A 20,694-nucleotide genomic window follows, 5' to 3' on the forward strand; every position below is an offset into this window, starting at 1 on the left:
AAGATGTTGAGAGTTTGAAAAAAATTCAGAGAAGAGCAACTAAGATGACCAGCGGTCTGGAGACTAAAACATACAAAGAACGGCTGCGGGACTTGGGTTTGGCTAGTCTAAAGAAAAGAAGAAATAGGGGAGATGTACTGCAGGCACCTGTCCAGCCACCTGATTGGTCCACCTGGCCGGCGGGAATTCTTGAGCACCGGGTTGGGTGACACCTGCAAGGCGGGAGAATGGGGCCAGCGGGTTGGCTAGCGCTTGGTAGAGCCTCGGGGATTTAAGGGCAACCTGGGCAAGGAAGGCCAGTTCGGCCACGTGGATTGCAATAAAGCAGAGTTACCCTAACCCTGTCTCCGAGTCATCTGTCACGGCACGTGGACATAACAGGAGACATGATAGCAGCATTCCAGTATTTGAGAGGCTGCCACAAAGAAGAGGGAGTCAAACTATTCTCCAAAGCACCAGAGGGCAGGACAAGAAACAATGGTTGGAAACTGATCAAAGAGAGAAGCAACCTAGAATTAAGGAGAAACTTCCTGACAGTGAGGACAACCAACCAGTGGAACAGCTTTGCTCTCAGAAATCGTGGGCGCTCCAGCACTGGAGATTTTTAAAATGAGGCTAGACGGTCACTTGTCAGAAATGGTATAGGTCCTCCTGCTTGAGCAGAGGGCTGGACTAGAAGACCTCCAAGGTCCCTTCCAGCTCTATTCTATTCTATTTTCCTACCCACCCAGCCATCTGTGCCCCAATTACAGTAGATCTTGGTTTGCAGTAAAGTGGCCAATACATTTTTTTTAAGTTTTAAATATATTTTTTAATTAAAAAAAATCTGCAATGTTTTTGGATTTTTTCTTAAGCTCTGAAGATGTCATAAATCGCCCCAGAACCACAGGCACCACTCCAACCTGGAACACTGTCCATCCTTTGGGCTTTCAGCATCCATTTGTCTCCAAAGAGTTGGAGCGACAGCCTCAGAGGATGCAGCCTGAATTTCAAGACTCTTTCCTGGGTTTGAACTGTTCCCTCCTCAGGGCCAACGTGCCTTTTAATCTAAACAAAATCTTGCCTATGCAGAAGCTGTCCCTCTTACTCCAGCTAGACTTCCTTTCCTGTGTGTGAGGGCTGCGGGCTTTGACTCCCTTTGTAAATATTTCTGCCCCAGGGACAATGGTTTCTTCAAGGAAGGGGCAGAAACCAACCAAAGAATTCCCTGTTGCCTGGTAAATTAAAGAGTTTTATTTGCCAACAGTGAGCTGGTAAGAGTCTGCTCATTAGTCTCTTTGTTTCTTACAGCTAATTCTCATCAGGGAAAACAGGATCATCAGGGAGGCCCCTACCCAAGACTGTTCTAGGTGTTACTTTATCCACAGAGCAACTCATGTTTACTGCTGGCTTCACCATTATATTTGTGGGCAGATCATCTTCTTGCGTGTGTGGCGCACCAAGGCTGAGTGGGAAGACCTCTCTTCCTACATTGGCTGCTCCTGGGGTGAGGTGGGCAGAAGTGAGCAGTTATGAATGAATGTTTTCAATTTATTTTTTTATTTTTTTAATTTTAATTCCATTTATATCCCGCCCTTCTCCGAAGACTCAGGGCGGCTTACAAGCTTAGCAGTAGCCTTCATTCTATGTATTATATGCCTGCTTATTAGGGCTTTCACACGCACCCCAAGCGGCATTATTACATTATTAAGTCAGCTTAATTGCCCCCAACAATCTGGGTCCTCATTTTACCTACCTCGGAAGGATGGAAGGCTGAGTCAACCTTGAGCCTGGTGGGATGCGAACCTGCAATAATTTATCACACTGTCGCAACAGGGAATTGTAGGAGATTTAAATGCCAAGCCCTCACCTCACCAGCACTCAATGTTTGTGATGGCATTAATTTCTCTTTTGGTATTCTGGGTGGTTATATGACAACACTCGCTCATACACAGGTGGGGAAGAATCACCATTCCAAAAATTGGTCAAGGCAATGTGTATATGTGTATGTGTGTGTGTGTGTGTGTGTGTGTACAAATACAAATACATACATACATACATACATACATACATACATATATATATATATATATATATATATATATATATATATATATATATATACACACACACACACACCATATATACACCAGCCTGAAGTTGACAAGTGGGACCTCGTCAAAACGTCGCCAAGACACCCTCAATCCTACACGGGAAAAGACCCGAATACGACCTACATACCTATACCCGTATATATTTCTCAACCAAATTTCTTATCTTTCCCTTAAGAGTTTATCTGGAATATGACCTCTCTACACAAGGCAATCCCATTGCTCTTCGTATGAATATATTTCTCATATGCACAAAGCATATCTAGATTGCATTTAGGTCTAGGATGTAGCTGATCTGGTATTATTTCTAAAAGTATTTCTGACAGCTGCTCAGTCTCAGAAAGATACCCAAAACAGATGAAATACTTTTCCTAACAAAATATATAAAGCCTCTAAAAAATTAAACGATGTACTAAAATAAAAGGCAGACATTACCCTCAAACACAAAAAAGCAGATTTTTTTTAAAAAAATATAGGCATCATACTAACAGACATTAGCAACCACACAGAACAAAAAATGCTTTTCCACCTGAAATTTGTCAAGTGTGGGGACTACTGTATTTTAAGTTCAATCGTTGGAGTGACATCACAGAAAAGGCCCTGGCTTATACTGTATTCCCACCTTCTTCTTCTTTCTTTTTTTTGGTGATTTTATAAAGCTAGCATCAGAATCTGTTGGCAGATTCATATGAGCAGAACAGCTTTTCACATACATAAATATCTGGATATTATAGACTGTAATGGCATTGATTGACTATGTGCCATGAAGGCAGTGTCAATTCCTAGTGATCGCATCAATAGACTTTCTCCATGATGATCTGTCTCTAACTTGGTGCTTCAGATATTCCAGTGATGGACCCATCACCACAGTAACTGAGCGCATTCACATCACCGCTTGTCATCCTTCCTTATCGTTCCTTCCACTTTTCTCAGCTTTAGAACTCTTCCCAAATATCTAAGTCTTTGCATAATGTGTCTAAAGTAGGATCATTTGAGCCTGGTTGTTTGTGTCTTAAATGAGAAATCTAGGTTGAGAGGAACCAACTGCAACTGAATTATTTTCCACTATAGAAAAGGCTTTCTTAATCTTATTCTACACCATAAATTTTTTTAATGAAAGATAAGACAGAAGAAATTATTTTTCAACAGAGCCATGAATAGCAAACCTCTTGTATGTACTGCCTATAAAATGGGGCCATGCAAATAAGTACAACATTTGTTTGAGCCCCCACCCCACCCCCAGGAGCAGCCAGTGTAAGAAGAGAAGGGGCAGAAACCAACCAAAGAATTCCCTGTTGCCTGGTAAATTAAAGAGGCAGGGTGGTAATCTAAATTAAGTATATTTTAGGACAGGGCTTTTCAACCAGTGGTACGGGTACCACCTGTGGTACACTGGCACCTGGCAGGTGGTACGCGACCATCCTAGAAAAGTGGTAGTGGGGGAGGGGAATGAGCTGAACCGGTGGCAGCACCGCACAAGCCTGAGTGAGAGATGGCTGGAGCTGCAGGGCTGTCAGGGCTCAGTGGAAGCGCCAGGATCAGCACCAGGCTCCAGCTGGAGCTCAATGCTGAGCCCAGAAGAAGCACCGATCAGCTGGAATATTGCAGCATCTCCAGGGTCTTGTGATTTACATCCAGATGTTTGGCAACTGATTCATTTTTTCAGAGCCATTGGAACTTTGAACAGTCACTGTTGTAAGTCGAGGACTACCTGTACTTCATCACTTTTTTCTTTTCTTTTTTTGTTGGTCATCAAGTTTTTGACACCTTGCTAGGTGACTGGTGGTACTCGGATGTTGCCATATCCTAAAAGTGGTACAATGGGTGAAAAGGTTGAAAAGCCCTGTTTTAGGACTCAGGATACATTTTTTTTCCATCATGAAATGAAAGTGGAAGTCTTTCTCGGGAGTGAATTTCTATCAATTTCTTTTCCCTTACGCTCTGCCACCATCCTACCTTGCCTAAGAAATTTGGCAAGGCCGCTGAGTGCCTGATCATCAATTGTGCTAACAATTGTGCTATTAAACTAATTGTGCTAAACTAAACATCAGTGGTACTAATAATTGTGCAACACCGAACTACTAAAGAGAAGAGCAAATTCAAAGTAATTCAGATACAGAGGGGCCATTCTGAACACATTCATTTATCTGCACTTATTTTGCTTCTTTGGCTGTTTTAGAAAAGGAGATAACATGAGGCAGCACAATGGAGTTTGAAGCAGCTGTCCCAAATGTTGCTCTTGCCTCACTGAGCGGTTCTTGAGAAAAGCCTAGATCACCTTTTCCTGTGGGAAGAGAGCATAACCTGAATGATAAAAGCACTAGCCCAGGGGTAGGCAACCTTGGCTCTTTTATGACTCATGGACTTCAACTCCCAGAATTCCTGAGCCGGCTGGCTCAGGAATTCTGGGAGTTGAAGTCCATGAGTCATAAAAGAGCCAAGGTTGCCTACCCCTGCACTAGCCTTTTCCACATCAGTCATAAATTGAATTCTGACAAATATGGTAAAATAGACTCAAAATACAGAAATCTACATTTTGCGAACAAAAAACTTTTAAAATGATAGATGGGATGACATTTTAATTTTCCAATTTTAAAAAAAGTCCCACATGAGCTTCTTTCCTGTTTTCTCTCATTTGGATTTCTATTTATTCCTTCCAGATGTTATGGTTTTAGTTCCATATTGTGGATCCCTTACGCTGAAAATGCAAATGTATGATTACTTTTAAGGGCTGCCAAGGTGTGAGAACTAGCTAAATATTCTTTGAACTAAGGTATCTAAGATTTTTTTTCCCTTTCCATTACTCGTAACATGAAACACATGGGTGAAAATGTTGTGATATGAATTGTTGTGTTGAGGGGTTGCTGTGTTTTAAACCAAATGTTGTAAGCAATTCTTCTTACACATTCTGAATATGATACAGCTGGAATCTTCATTATCCTGGACTATCCTGGTGCAGCTTCACTGCCAACGTCTATTTTGATTCAGACCAAAATCTCCACAGAGCATCATAAACTTCACATACAATGTGATTTCTCAGCACCTCATCCAAAAAGTGCCCAAAATTTCACTATTGTGATAAACAACCCAGCTCTGCAGTAGAATCAGCAATACTTTTTCCTGGTTGTTAAACTCTTGTTATGAAATTTAAATCTATATATAATGGCTGACAATGCAGGTGAGAAATGGCTCCTCAGTAATTTTTAAATTATTATTAGAGTTAAATTCTGCCTTTGCACAATGTCACCATGCCATCTTTGGTGCCCAGGGGAGGACTGGAACTCATGATCTCCCAGTTTTCAAGGCAGATCTTATCTACTATACCAGGGGTAGACAACCTTGGCTCTTTTATGACTCGTGGACTTCAACTCCCAGAATTTCTGAGTCAGCATAGCTAAGGTTGCCTACCCATGTACTATACCAACCGGCTCCCTGTTAATATCATGAGAACGTCAATCTTCAAAGTTTGGTCAAGCATCTAGCTATCACAGCTGCTATCATAGCAAATGTTTGGGTCCCATGGAAAGTTTAGATGAGAGCTTGTTTGTGTTCAGGGCTATCTTGTTGGCTTCAGGAGATATGGAAACTATAGGAGACAGTACTGTACCAAACTCCTCAAGGGGTCAAAGGACAACCATATGTAAAAAAAACAAACCTGAGAATCTGCTCTGGGTGTCAGTGAGTGAGTGTTTGCTTATCAGAGCAGTTAAGTTCCTGTTGGTCTTTCAGCTCTCTGTAAATTCTGCTATCATCCCCTGAACACAGTAGCTGCACTGCAAAGAACTGAAGTGACACACAAAGGCTTATGAACTGTCTAAATTCTTGTTGCAAAGAATTCTGTCAAAAGTCCTTCCCCAAAGTCCAGCCCTTCCAAACTATAGGGGCTGCAGTGGACCAAAAAGGTATTATTAACCCACAACTTCCCTTAAGCCACAGGGGTCAAATTTGCCACACCGCACCACGTGACGTGGCGGGACGTATCGTGACTCCTTTTGCATTGCTGGCAATGGGGTGGGCGCAGCTTTGGTATGATGAAACCGGCCTGTGGGCCAGCAGTTTGACAAGGCTGCCCTAAGCATTATACAGCAGGGATTTTGGTGGGGAATTTGGATAATTTTGTAAAAAGGAAGCAACAAATTACAGTGACAGAAAAACCCTGCTTTTTTGTTTTAACCTAGGGTGTAACTTATGAAGGTTAAGAAATAGACAAAACAATTTTTGTGAGTCATTTGCTTTGAAACCCCCTGGCAGCTGCACATTTGACATTTGTCAAAATGGCCACAATTCCAAATCATGAAACTGGCATATATGAATTTTTGGTTGTCTTGACAGGGTAAAAGCTTGTCAAGAGCAAGATAAGAAATCCAGCGAATGATCTCTTATATTTTTGAGACTGGTCTGCCTAGAGCATTACACACACCTAAGTTCACTCCTAAAGTATTGATCTGGAACACACCTATAGAAGCTATACATCGCTACTGTGAAAATGTTTGTGAGGCACTCTGAATACTCTAAATCAGAGATGTCAAACTTGTGACGTCACTTGACATCGCAAGACGTATCCAAACTGTTTTGCCATTGCCGGCAATGGGATGGGTGCGGCTTCCGGATGATGCGTCCGGCCCGTGGGCCGGCTCTAAATTAATGTACCATTGTTAAGTTTTATTAAGATAACTGATAATACTTTTCAGTTACATTGACCACCAGGAGGCGCCATACAGCCAGTTTTGTTCTTAATTGGGATTCTTCAGATGCAGCTAGCTAGATGTTGTTCTACAAGGTTCAAACCCTCTACTGGGAATTGAACTCACAGACCTTCATGCTTTTGATGATTATACAGGTAGTCCTCACTTACCAACCACTCATTCAGTGATTGAAGTTACAACAGCACTGGGGAAAAAAGATTTCCAACTGGTCCCCAAAGATGCAGTTATTGCAACATCCTGCAATCGCTTGATCACCATTTGCGAGTTTCACAACCAGCTTCTGACATGAAAAGTTAATAAGGAATCCAGCAGGAAGTCACTGTCATGTGTTATCACATTTAATGACTGTGGGTGATTCACTTAACAGCACCTGGGACTGACATTGTAACTCAGTGTGAACACATGCTCACTAAGTGACAACTATTGGGAGCAATAAGGGACATTTACTGTAGATGGCACAGGGAGCCAGTCTTCCCTTAAGTTCTCAAAGCAGAGGTATAGATCTTATTCTCCATGTATACGGTTTTATATGACTTCCACCGTCCCTCCTGGATGGGCAGAATTTATTTTACAAGCAGCATGACGTAAATCAGGGGTCTTCAAACCTGGCCCTTTTATGACTTGTGGACTTCAACTCCCAGGCACGCTGGCTGAGGAATTCTGGGAACTGAAGTCCACAAATCATAAAAGGGCCACGTTTGAAGACCCCTGACATAAATAAAACTATATCTCTACTCTGAGAGCTTTAGTGCAGATTGATGGGACTTGCTGACAACAAATGTCTTTAGTTATATCCCAAAGCCCCAGCAGGATGATCACGAAAAGATTTTTTTAAAAAAACCTGGATCCTATATTATAATAATAATAATAATAATAATAATAATAATAATAATAATAACAACAACAACAACAACAACATCAACAACAACAGCAGCAGCAGCAATAACAACAAAACAACAACAAACAACAACAAACAACAACAACAACAACAACAACAACAACAATAATAATAATAATAATAATAATAATAATAATAATAATAATAATGTTGGAAGGGACCTTGGAGGTCATCTAGTCCAACCCCCTGTTCAGGCAGGAAACGTTATACCATTTCAGACAAATGGCTGCCCAGTCTCTTCTTAAAAACCTCCAGTGTTGGAGCATTCACAGCTTCTGGAGGCAGGTTGTTCCACTGGTTAATTGTTCTAACTGTCAGGAAGTTTCTCCTTAGTTCTAGTTGCTTCACTCCTTGAAGTATATTTGAGAACATGGCCCTCTTCTTGTCTTATTCCAAAGACTATCCAAAAGGAAAAAAAAATCAAGTTATTTCAGTCCTTTAGACTGGTGTGTGTGTGTGTGTGTGTGTGTGTGTGTCCATATCTCCTCTGTTTCATCTCTATCTCTATTTCTCTACTTCTACTTCTATCTGCAAATTTTGTTGTCATATCAGCAGGAGAGAATTCTCCAATTTTTTTTTAAATATGAAACATATTTTTCTGATATAATGGAAGGCCACTTTTCAAAGATGCCTGGTTTTTTCTTAGACACAAGCCAGTTCCAGTTCCAGTGTGCCATTTTTAGAGAGAAAGGTAAAGATTCAAAGCCCCTCCAAGATCAAACTATCTCTTTTGCATGCAGAGATGCACAAAGGTACAGACTGCTAAAACATCCCTCTCTCCCATCAACTCTTTCTATCCCATTGGCATTCATCCAATGAAATGAATCACACAATTCTATCATGCCCAAGACACATATTCCTCTTTGTACAGGTTGCTATTGCCATTAGGGCAGGGGTGTCAAACTCAATTTCATTGAGGGCCGCATCAGCATTGCGGTTGCCCTCAAGGGGCCGGGTGGGTATGGCCAGAGTGGGCGTGGCCTAATGGGTGGGCGTGGCTAGAGTGCGTATGGCCTACTGGGTGGGCATGGCCAGCTCTACATCGTTCACATCAAGGGTGCCTATGAGGGCCTGGGCAGGAGTGGGACAGATCTGAGGGTCTCTGGCAGAAGGAGGGTCTCTGGGCCAGGGCCAAGGCAGTGGGGGCCGTTCCCTCACTGTTTCCAGGATGGCTTCATGGGCCACATGAAACCACTTCGCGGGCCGGATCCGGCCCCCGGGCCTTGTGTTTGACATGTCTGCATTAGGCTCACCACTGCATCAAAAAACAAAGTAACCCTCCCCCCAAAAAAACACCAAAACCCCCTCAAAACTTTTATTTTTGCCTGATTCTCAGTTTTAAAAGGAACACAGAGGACCTTCTAACATTTACAGCACTCAAATTGATTCCTTGTTCCCAGTTGCTTCTTTCTGATTCTTCAAAAAAAAAAAAGAATGTTAACTATATCAGGCTGAGCAGTCATTTGATATTTCAGGCTGTACCTGTATGTACTGTACAGTATTCTTCCCCACCTAACCTCAGTTCCCTAAAGTGAATTCTGTTTGAATTTCATTTGGAATACAAAAGGCTTTTTCCCCCCCAAACAGTTATATAAATACTTAATGACTACTTGATTATGTTTTGCAAGCTGTTTGCTCTTACCAAGTTAACCTGAAAAATGTAAAATCATGTTTGTTGCTTCAGATGCTCGTGAAAAATTATTTCTGTTCCTGCAAGATCTATCTGAGATTGCAATAATATATGTTTATTCACATTCAGAGGGAGACTATTGTCTTTGCCTGATTTTCTTCCCCCCTGGATTTCTCTCTTGTGACCCATTTAGGTTACAATAAATTCAAAGCCCTTTACCAAATTACCCTCATCTGAATACATCTGCAGTACAGGAGGAATCAATAGACAAGTAATTGTGGCAATTTTCCTTCTTCTAAAGTCTGATGGAAACTTATATTCACAATGTCAGCAATTACCCTTAATGAAATATTATCAAGCTCCACAGTTTGTTGGGAAGAAAAAAATGGGTTCCTGGAATCAGAACAAGGCATTAGTCTCTCTGCATTGGAACACTTTAATAATCATGCTTAACATTTATGGACGGTTCTTGGATACTTAAAGCACTTTTAAAAATTATTTCTACCACAGTTGACAGGGACTAGGGAAATAGCTGCTTTGGTGGGAGTGCCCTGTAATATGGAACAGCTTAGCTAAAAAAAATATGCACAGCATTTTCTCCCATCTGTTTTAGAAGCTGTCGCTTTTTAGCACAGTGATATGGACTCTTATGTATTAAGAAACTATCCTTACATAGATTTCCGCTTCTGGCCCTTTTATTGCTATTTCATTGCTTTACTTCAATTGATTCTGACATTTTCCCATACGCTGGAAACTTGACACTGCCCTTGTTGCTGTTTGATCTGGTTTCATTTCTTCTGTTTTTAGTGTTCAGATAGCAAGCGCTGCTGTCTGTATACGGAAAGATAGTGCCCCATCTATGCAAAGAGGAAATATGAGCAAGCTTGCAGAAGCCCCAAAGTTAACATCAGTACAAAGAATCTCAAAAGAGAAATCACAGCACGTTGATGTGATAAAAACTTATGCAGCAAGTTTATAAAAAGACTGAATGAATTTCTTCTTCTTCTTCTTCTTCTTCTTCTTCTTCTTCTTCTTCTTCTTCTTCTTCTTCTTCTTCTTCTTCTTCTTCTTCTTCTTCTTCTTCTTCTTCTTCTTCTTCTTTGTTATGTATGCAGGCACCTGCATAGCAACAGCCACCAGGGGGCGTTGGCCTGAACGGTTTTGGCGGGAAACCCAGTTTCGGCAGGAAACCTAGGGCCAACCCCATTGGCTGTCCGCTTACCTGGCTAGGTATTTAAGGTGGCCAGGTAACCCTCATTCCTCAGTACGCTACCCCCTTCCAATAAAGAGCTGAACACGTACTCCGGCTGGCGTCTCTTCCTTGCGTCGGACCCACTACATTACATTCTTCTTCTTTTTCTGCTTCTGCTTCTGCTTCTTCTGCTTCTTCTGCTTCTGCTTCTTCCGCTTCTCCTCCTGCTTCTCCATCATTTTATTAGAGAACAGAGAAGAGTGGTCTTGTTTAGAAAAGTAAGTATACAGCCAGACACAATAATTATTGGGGTTTTTAGTTATATCAGAAAGAAAATGAAGGCAGGGCTGAATAGCCAAAATTCACATTATGAATTGCAATTTGAAAATTGGGGTTTAACGGGGGGAAACGCTGATTCTGTTATGCAGTCCTAAATCGCACCTTGAAAACAGGCCATGAATTTTAGACTCCTGGTTCATTGTTTGTTTGACAGGTGGGAGGAAAAAGCACTCTTTGGAGCATGAAAAAGATGCTATAGCAATTTCCAGAAGAGGCAATGCTGCCTTAGAGGGATGTGATGATGATCAGTGAAATGTCAAATAGTCTGTTTTTTAATAAGAGAATAAATAGCCACCCTTGTAGGAGACGATAAAGGGATCCTTCCCCTTCAGGTCTAGAAGGGGTGGGCGGGGAAGCTATCTCAGCCAGTAAGACAGAACAGAATTAATCACCACAGGTTTCACAAAGCCAACAATATTAGACAAAAAGAAAGTTAAGGGCTGTGATTTATTTCTTCCCTCAAGAAAATGCAGACGGGAAACACTTCGAAAATGCACAGTGAAGAAATCTTTCAGGGGCCATGTCACAGATAAACCTCATCCAGAAAATGGAAGCCTGGATGAAAAGAGCTTTCCCAGAGGCTAAATAAAATTGTTCCAGTTGAGCTAAGACTTCTGTCTTGGTGCTTACAAGGATGAGGGTCTTTGCAATGGTTTGTCCGAAGATTTTTAGAAGACTGAAAACACTGCGATGGAAACACATTTTCTCCCCACTATTTTTTAGGGGGTCCACAAAAGCAATTATTGTGGTATTATTTTTCTTCTTCATTCTTTGTACAGGTAGTCCTCGACTTATGACCACAACTGGGTCCAAGATTTCCATTGCTAACCAAGACATTTGCTAAGTAAATTTTACCCCACTTTACGACTTTTCTTGCCACAACCGTTAAGCGGATCACAGCAGTTCTTAAGTTAGTAAGACGGTTGTTAAGTGAATCTGGCTTCCCCATTGACTTTGCTTGTCAGGAGGTTGCAAAAGGTGATCACATGACCCCGGGACACTGCTACCGTCATAAATATGAACCAGTTGTCAAGCATCCGAATGTAAATCACGTGACCATGGGGATGTGGCAGTTTTTCGTAACTTTGAAAAACAATCATGAGCCACTTTTTCAGTGCTGTTGTAACTTTGAAGAGTCACTAAATGAACCGTTGTAACAAGAGGACCATCTGTATGAGGAAGGTCATGGAGAGATTGGGGCTTCCTGGGTTGTGAGGAGGGTGCTGAATTGATTCTGATTGGGAATGAGTGCTGTCCTTTCTCTCTGGAACAGCCTCTGTGGAGAGAACCATGTGATGCCGTCCCTCCCAATATTTAGGAAGGAAGTGAAAATGGAACTGTTCAAGAGAGTTTTCAAGAGGTAAATCTTATTACTGGGAGATGCCTATAGTATTGTAAGTCTGGTAATTTAAGAGATTACCGTGTAATGTTTATTTTGCGCTTTACAGTATGTTTTATGCTTCACCCAGCCAGGAATCCACTGACAACATGTTGGTGCAAGGATATAATCAATCAATCAATTAAAAGTAAATATGACCTCAAAGCAGTGATAGGTCAGTTTCATAGTTCTGAGTTTATATTGCATTACTATTTTTATGCTAATGGATTTGTTGTGTTTCTGTGCACTCAGCCTTCCATCCTTCCGAGGTAGGTAAAATGAGGACCCAGATTGTTGGGGGCAATAAGCTGACTTTGTAATAATGCCGCTTGGGGGGTGTATGAAAGCCCTAATAAGCAGGCATATACATAGAATGAAGGCTACTGCTAAGCTTGTAAGCCGCCCTGAGTCTTCGGAGAAGGGCGGGATATAAATGTAATAAAATAAATAAAATAATATTTTTATGGCATTTTTATAGTTAATATTTTGCAAATCAGCTGTGATACAGCTGAGGGGGAACACAGGCTGTTAGAACGAGCACTTGTTTTTTCTACCTTAAGGTTTAAGGTTTATTAAATTTATATGCCGTCCTTCTCCCTGAGGACTCAGGGCGGCTCACAACAATAAAAAGTTAAAAGATATAAATACAAAAATTAAAAGAGGATTAAACAATATAAGAAATAAGAACAATTTAAACCAATAAAAAACCAAATTTAAAAACTATGATCAGTCCAGGCCCGCTTGTTGGAATAACCAGGTCTTTAGGACACGGCTTGTCATCTCCCAGAACATTTGTCATCGCTAGCTACCGAATTTGTAAGTTTCTCTTCTTAAAAGGAAAAACAAAACTCATCTGGTACTTTGCTTTAAAAATATGGCAGAATCAGTGCACCAAATAAAGGAAAGAGGAGCTGCCTGCAAATAGACATCCGCTTTTCACAATTTTCCAGCTTCTAATTGATATGAGAACTCAAGATTCAAACTAGTTTCGTCATATTGTATGAAAAGGTACCTACAGTATATCTTTCCCCAAATCTGATCTAGAATCTTTTGCTGTAGGAGTTGGTCTATTAAACATGTGAATCCAAAGCCTCCAGCTGAGATTTCCTTCAAAGACAGGCACAGTAAAAAAAACACAGCATGATTTTGAACAATGTGAGTAAAAGCTTCATTCAACCCCTTTTACATTCAACCTTTTGGACATGGCGTCTTGAGATGGTCCAGGCCAGCTGCAGCTCAGATAATAATCACTATATTAATCCAGTTCTAATTTCTCTTGTCTATTGAATAGCCTCCACAATTAATCCTGGCAGGGTTCCCTTTAAGGAGCTATTTCTTTAGTCCTGTGCTAATTTATACAGAAAATGGGTTCTTAGGCACACTGTTGTTGTAGTAAAGCCATACTCGGTAGTATATATGGCTTTAAACGTTACGTCTTTTGAAAAAAATACCATGCATACAATTCTTATATGTAAAAAAAAAATCCTGTTTAGTAAATATTTAGCCAATCAGCTTTTATTCTGTGTTAACATACTATATATTTCCCCCACTTAATCATTAGTGTTTTTAGCTGGAATTCTTCCTAGAATTCTAAAGCCAGTAACCAGAAGTAGATTCGTTTGTCAATAAAATACTGGTAAATATCTAAATTTCAAAACCAGAAACTCCTTTTCAGGGTGGAATTTAAAAAAAAATCAATGTAGCCAGGACACTCACTGTAATGCTTGGCACTGAGGCAGATTTCTCTACACTTAACATGCTAAATGTATTGTTCCATTTAATCAGATAAGTTAATTTATTTACTTATTTATTAAATTTATAGGCTGCCCATCTTGCGGTTTGAGGTGAGTTGAACGGCTTCCCCCATTGACTTTGCTTGTTGGAAGCCAGCTGGTAAGGCTTATAGAGACACAGGCTAACTTAAAAGTTTTCAGCTTCTTCAGCATCATTTTTCTAATTTTTCTTTGATAGCCAGTTACATAAACTAATCTCCTCTTCAATTTATATACTTTTTATCCTGACAAACCATAATGTCTACCTCAGGTAATGTGATCTGAAAGAAGAGTTTGTCATTCAATCCCTTAAGAATTCGTTTTTGCTCAATGTATTCCATAAGGAATTCTCATCAAATCATGACCGGAAAAATAAGATGAGCTTTATCAGAATCCTAGTCAAGCCCTGGAATGCTTTTCCCAATCATGATGCTTTCCAAACGTACGTGGACTTCAATGTGCTGAGTTCTTAGCAATGACTACACTGATTGGGAATTCCAAAAATTAAAATTGAATTCCCCGTGACTGGCTGGGGAATTCTGGGAGTTGCAAGTCCAGAGATGCTAAAGTCACCCCGGGTTGAGAAACACTGTTCTTAAACCAGTGATCTTTGCTAACTATATTATTTAGTTCGACTAGATTCTGCTCTTGTTTAAAAACAACTCCAGTGCTATTGCAGCATGCATTAAGGCACAGTTTGCCTCTTTCGTTGATTTTGATCAGCTGTGATTTCTTGGAAATTCTGCCTCTGACTGCCTAGGTTCACAGATTATGCTAAACCACAATACGATCGGATTCATTTTAATGTAGAATGAGGCATGAATCCATCACTGTAGTTTCAAAAGCTTAAGTTTATGGCTTAGCGGAAAAATATCCAAGCCTAAGCCTACCCTTTATTTCCCAGCATTTCTGCGTTTGGCGATTTGGGGTGTAAGGTCCCAGTCCCTTACTTAAAACTTGAGATACCATATCAGTCTAATCAGATCACCCAAGCGGTGACTTCTTGATCAAGCAGCACTTTATGCGATCAAATGAAGCAGCTGGGTGGCCAACAATCTGGAACTCCGGCAGAGTTACGTCCAGAAGTGCCACCCATTAGAAAGTTGGTAGCATTGCTTTATGAACTTTGTTAGCTAATGAAAATCAGACAACAGAGCCATTACATCATAAAGAAGACATCAATCATTCCTGTACTTTCCCTTATTCCCTCCTTCAGTAATCCCATCCGTGTACATGTTTCCCACACTTGCATGAAATTTCTCTGGTGCAGAAGCTGATTACAAAAAGCAGGAAGAAGGCAACAGTTAGACACTAAACAATCTCCCTTTGTGTTATGTATGCAGGCATCTGCATAGCAACAGCCATCAGGGGGCGTTGGCCTGGACAGTTTCGGCGGGAAACCTAGGGCCAACCCTATTGGCTGTTAGCTTACCTGGCCAGGTATATAAGGAGGCCAGGTAGCCCTCATTCCTCAGTTCACTTCCCCTTCCAATAAAGAGCTGAACTCACACACCGGCTGGCGTCTCTCTTGCGTCGGACCCACTACACAATAGTGGCGACGAGGATGGGATTGCTGCCGACCAAGAGCTGAAGTCACTGGGGAAACGCTCCGCGAGCTGAAGGGAAAGGCATTTTTCCTTCTTCCCCCCACGACCGCCAGCCGAACCGGCAACGCCAAGCGCCACATCCACGACCAACTGCCGCCATGGCTAGAGCCGGACAACCCCGCGAATTCGAGACCCGCCGCCCCGAAACCTGGACCCGTTACCTGGCTCACGTTGAACTGTACATGCGGTTCAATCAGATATCGGAGGACGGTGCAAAGGCGGCCGCCCTGCTCTGCCTTGGGGGACCAGCGCTGCTGGAAGTCGCCACGAACCTGTTCCCCCAGGAGGCCATCAACACCGTCGCGTACCGAGACCTCGTGGCCAGGCTCAACGCACATTTCAGGCCCCGGCACTCCAAGGTGGCCGCACGGTCACAATTCGAGAAAAGGGACCAGCGCCCCGACAAGACCGGCGCCGACTTCCTCGCTGCCCTACGGGAAGCTGCCGTCGCTTGCAGGTTCACAAATTTGGAGGAGCGACTACGGGACCGGCTGATTTGCGGCCTACGCGACAGGCGGTTGCAGGAGCGCCTGTTCGAAAGAGAGGAGGTCTCTCTCCAGGAAGCTGAGGACGCCATCCTAGCCCACGAAGCGGCCTGCGAGGCCGTCCAAGCCTGCCAGGGAACCCGGCCCGGCAACCAGGCAACCAGCGTCCACCGGTAAGGGGCCACAGAGGAAGACAACCTGAGCATCGACCTCCTCCAGTGGAAGTCGACCCCCGGCCAGCGAGCCAGACGCCCAGTCAGGCCCAGGCCTCCCAGCAACACTGCCGTTCCCCAGAGGTGCGCAGGGTGTGGTGGGAACCACATGCGCAGCCTCTGCAAGTTCCGGTCCGCCACGTGCCGGGCCTGCAAGAAAACAGGCCACATAGCCGCCGTCTGCCGTAGCGGCCGCCCCCGAGAGGAGATCCACGAGCTGCATCCGGAGGAACCGCCGTTCGAAGGTACTGGGGCCCCCACCAAAACAAAAATTGGCTATGTCGAGAGCCGGCTGGCCATTAACCACACGGGTAGCCGCCGGCTGCTCAAACCCAAAATTAGATTAACAATCCGTTTGCAAGGTGTCCCTTGCAGCATGGAGCTTGACTCCGGATCAGCGGTCTCGATTATTTCGGACGAGACCCTTAACCACATAATTAGCCGGAGCAAGCAACGGATTAAATTACGGCCTACTAAATTAACCCTGACCGATTTTCAGAATTCGCCGGTCAAGGTGAAGGGGGAGGCCACCATTTCAGTGGGGTTTAAGGGTCGCGAAGGGCACCTGGACGTTGTAGTGGTAGAGGGCCGCAGAGCCAGCCTGGTCGGGCTGGACTGGTTTGAGGCCCTGGGAATCTCAGTATCCGGGATCCATCGGATCCAGGGGGACTCCGTTGAGGCCGTTTGCCGGGAGTTCGCCGACGTCTTCGACGGGTCATTAGGCAAGTACACCGGGGCCCCCATATCGTTCAAGCTTAACTCGAACGTCTCCCCCGTTAGGGTCCGGCCGCGGCGAGTCCCGTTTGCGCTCAAACACAAAATCGAGCGCGAACTAGACAAGTTGGTGGCCCAGGGAATCTTAGAGCCAGTAGATGGAGGGGAGTGGGAAACCCCCATCGTGACCCCCCTCAAATCCAACGGGGAAATAAGGATCTGCGCCGACTATAAGTGCTCGGTGAACCGCGCCCTAAACCCGCACGCTTACCCGGTTCCCGTGGTCAGCCACGTTCTCGCTTCCCTCCAAGGCGGCGCCATTTTTGCAAGGCTCGATCTTGCACAGGCGTACCAGCAACTCACGGTCACTAGGGAAACAGCTGACATCCAAACCATAGTAACCCATAGGGGGGCGTTCCGGGTGAACAGGCTGCAGTTTGGAGTCAGCGTTGCTCCCGGCATTTTCCAGGAGGTTATGGAAAAGACACTCAAGGGCATTCCAGGAGTCTGCCCCTATTTTGATGACATCCTGATCGCAGGAGCATCAGCAGAGGAACTGGCAGGGAGGCTTAGGGAAGTGCTGGCAAGGCTGCGCACAGCTGGCCTCAAACTCAAAAAGGAAAAATGCAGCATAGGCGTTCCTTCCACAGAATTTTTGGGGTTCAGAGTAGACGCCAGGGGAATCCACCCCACAGAATCCAAGGTGAGGGCCATCAAACTAGCACCCACACCCAAGAACAAAGCAGAGCTTCAGGCATTCCTGGGTCTGCTGAATTTCTACCATACATTCCTCCCACACAAGGCAGCCATCGCTGAACCGCTCCACAGGCTGCTAGACAAACAGGCAACATGGGCCTGGACGGCCACCCATGATCAGAGCTTCAAGGCCCTGAAGGCATTGCTGTCGGACAAGTCCACAGTAACCCATTTCATCGAGTCCAAGCCCATTTGTATCGCCTGCAATGCATCCCCTTATGGTGTGGGCGCTGTCCTAAGCCACCTTGAGCCCAACGGGGCACAAGTCCCCATAGCATACTATTCTAGGACACTGTCTGGAGCAGAAAGAAACTACGCCCAAATAGACAAAGAAGCCCTGGCAATCGTGGCAGGAATCAAGAAATTCCATGATTACTTATATGGCAGGGAGTTCACTGTCTTCACGGACCACAAACCACTCCTGGGCCTGTTCACCACAGACAGGCAAACCCCCCAGATTCTGTCCCCCAGAATGCTCCGGTGGTCCATCTTCCTTGCAGCATACAATTGCAAGCTGGTACACAAGCCAGGGAAGGAGATGGGTCACGCAGACGGTCTAAGTAGGCTCCCCCTAGACACACACGACCCAGACCCAGCACCAGCCACACAGATCCTAGCCCTGCAGGAACTACCTGAGTGCCCAGTTCTTGCCAAGGACATTGCCAGCCACACAGCCACAGACAACATCATGGGCAGGGTGCACTCATGGGTTTGCACAGGGTGGCAGGACAAATCCCCGGGACCAGAGTTTCAGGCCTATTTCATTAGACGCGATGAAATCTCCACACACAAAGGGTGCCTCCTTTGGGGTAGCAGGGTCATCATTCCACCCGCACTACGCGCCAGGGTATTGGACTCCTTACACGAAGGGCACCCGGGGGTGGTCAGGATGAAGGCACTGGCCAGGAGCTACCTCTGGTGGCCCGGGTTGGACAAGGAGGTTGAGGATCGGGTCAAGGCCTGTTATACGTGCCAGAGATCCAGGCCAGAAGTGCCACATGCACCAGTACACCGGTGGGAGGCCACACACACGCCATGGTCCCGCATTCACATTGACTATGCGGGGCCATTCCAGGGTCAACTATTTTTAGTAGTGGTGGACAGTCACTCCAAGTGGTTAGAGGTAGTCCCTGTCCCCAACATGACCTCGGGGAGAACAATCCAAGTGCTCAGAGCTCTCTTTGCCACACACGGCCTCCCCGACGTAATTGTGTCTGATAATGGGCCTCAGTTTACTGCTGCTGATTTCCAGGCGTTCTTGAAGGCGAACTGGATTAGGCACGCCACCTCCACACCTTTCCATCCATCTACCAACGGGCAGGCCGAACGGATGGTAAGGACGACCAAAGACGCACTCCGGCGCATCATCAGCGGGGACTGGCACCACAGACTGGCCAAATTTTTACTAACCCAACACACAACACCATGCGTGGCTACCGGCAAGAGCCCAGCAGAACTGCGATGGGGACGGCGCCTCATCACCAAGCTGGACCGCCTACACCCAGACCGGGTAGCAGCCGAAACCGGTAGGGCAACATCACCATCATCACCATCATCACCATCACCACCAGCATCACTACCATCACCATTGCCATCATCACCCACACACAGGGTCCTCAACCTGGGGGACCTGGTCTGGGCAAGGAACTATGGGGCTGGACATCCTTGGGTTCCGGGGACAGTGGTCGGGAAAACATGACCCCTTTCGTACATTGTAGGGGTGGAGGGGGACAGACGCATAAGGCGACACATCGATCAGCTCAGAGGAAGAGTCCCTGAGCACGTCACACATGCCCCTGAGTGCGTCACACACGTCCCTGAACTCAACGCACACGATCAACAGGAGGACCACACTCCAGGAGGGGTCAACCCAGCTGAGGACGTCACAGGGCAGGGACCAGAGGAGGAGGACTTCCTGATGCCGGCTCCTTGCAGCCCTGCACAAAGGCCTCAGGAACCCACGGTCCAAGCCCAGGGGCCAAGCACACCCAGACGATCTACCCGTCCACACAGGACACCAGCCTACCTGTCGGACTATGTGTGCAAGTGACCCTCACACAAGGACACCACTGGTTTTTTTATATATATACTCATAGTTATAGTAGTTGCATGTTGTTGTTGTTATGTGGGTCTTCTCTAAGGGGGGAGGGGTGTTATGTATGCAGGCATCTGCATAGCAACAGCCATCAGGGGGCGTTGGCCTGGACAGTTTCGGCGGGAAACCTAGGGCCAACCCTATTGGCTGTTAGCTTACCTGGCCAGGTATATAAGGAGGCCAGGTAGCCCTCATTCCTCAGTTCACTTCCCCTTCCAATAAAGAGCTGAACTCACACACCGGCTGGCGTCTCTCTTGCGTCGGACCCACTACACAATACTTTGTTCCAGAACTGTTCAGGGGCAATGATGTATGTCCTTCATTATAGGCTTCCCAAACTTTCACAAAAGAAGGGTGTTCCTGAGCATGTTGTCAGCACCCTGTTTCGCCTCAGGAATCCCAGAGACCAAGGCTCTGTAATGTCCCCCTTTTTATGACGTGTTTAATAAAGGTAAAGGTAAAGGTTCCCCCGCACATGCGTGCTAGTCATTTCCAACTCTAGGGGCCGGTGCTCATCTCCGTTTCAAAGCCGAAGAGCCAGCGCTTGTCCGAGGACGTCTCCATGGTCATGTGGCCGGCATGACTAGATGCCAAAGGCGCACAGAACGCTGTTACCTTCCCACCGTAGTGGTCCCTATTTTTCTACTTGCATTTTTTACGTGCTTTCGAACTGTTAGGTTGGCAGAAGGTGGGACCAGTAACAGGCGCTCACTCTGTTACACAGCACTCGGGATTTGACCCGCCAAACTGCCGACCTTCTGATCGACAAGCTCAGCATCTTAACTGTTGTGACTCAGGGCCAGCCTGTGGGTCCGACAGC

This window comes from Vipera berus (assembly GCF_964194415.1).
Source record: "Vipera berus genome assembly, chromosome: 1".
Classification (NCBI taxonomy): domain Eukaryota; kingdom Metazoa; phylum Chordata; class Lepidosauria; order Squamata; family Viperidae; genus Vipera; species Vipera berus.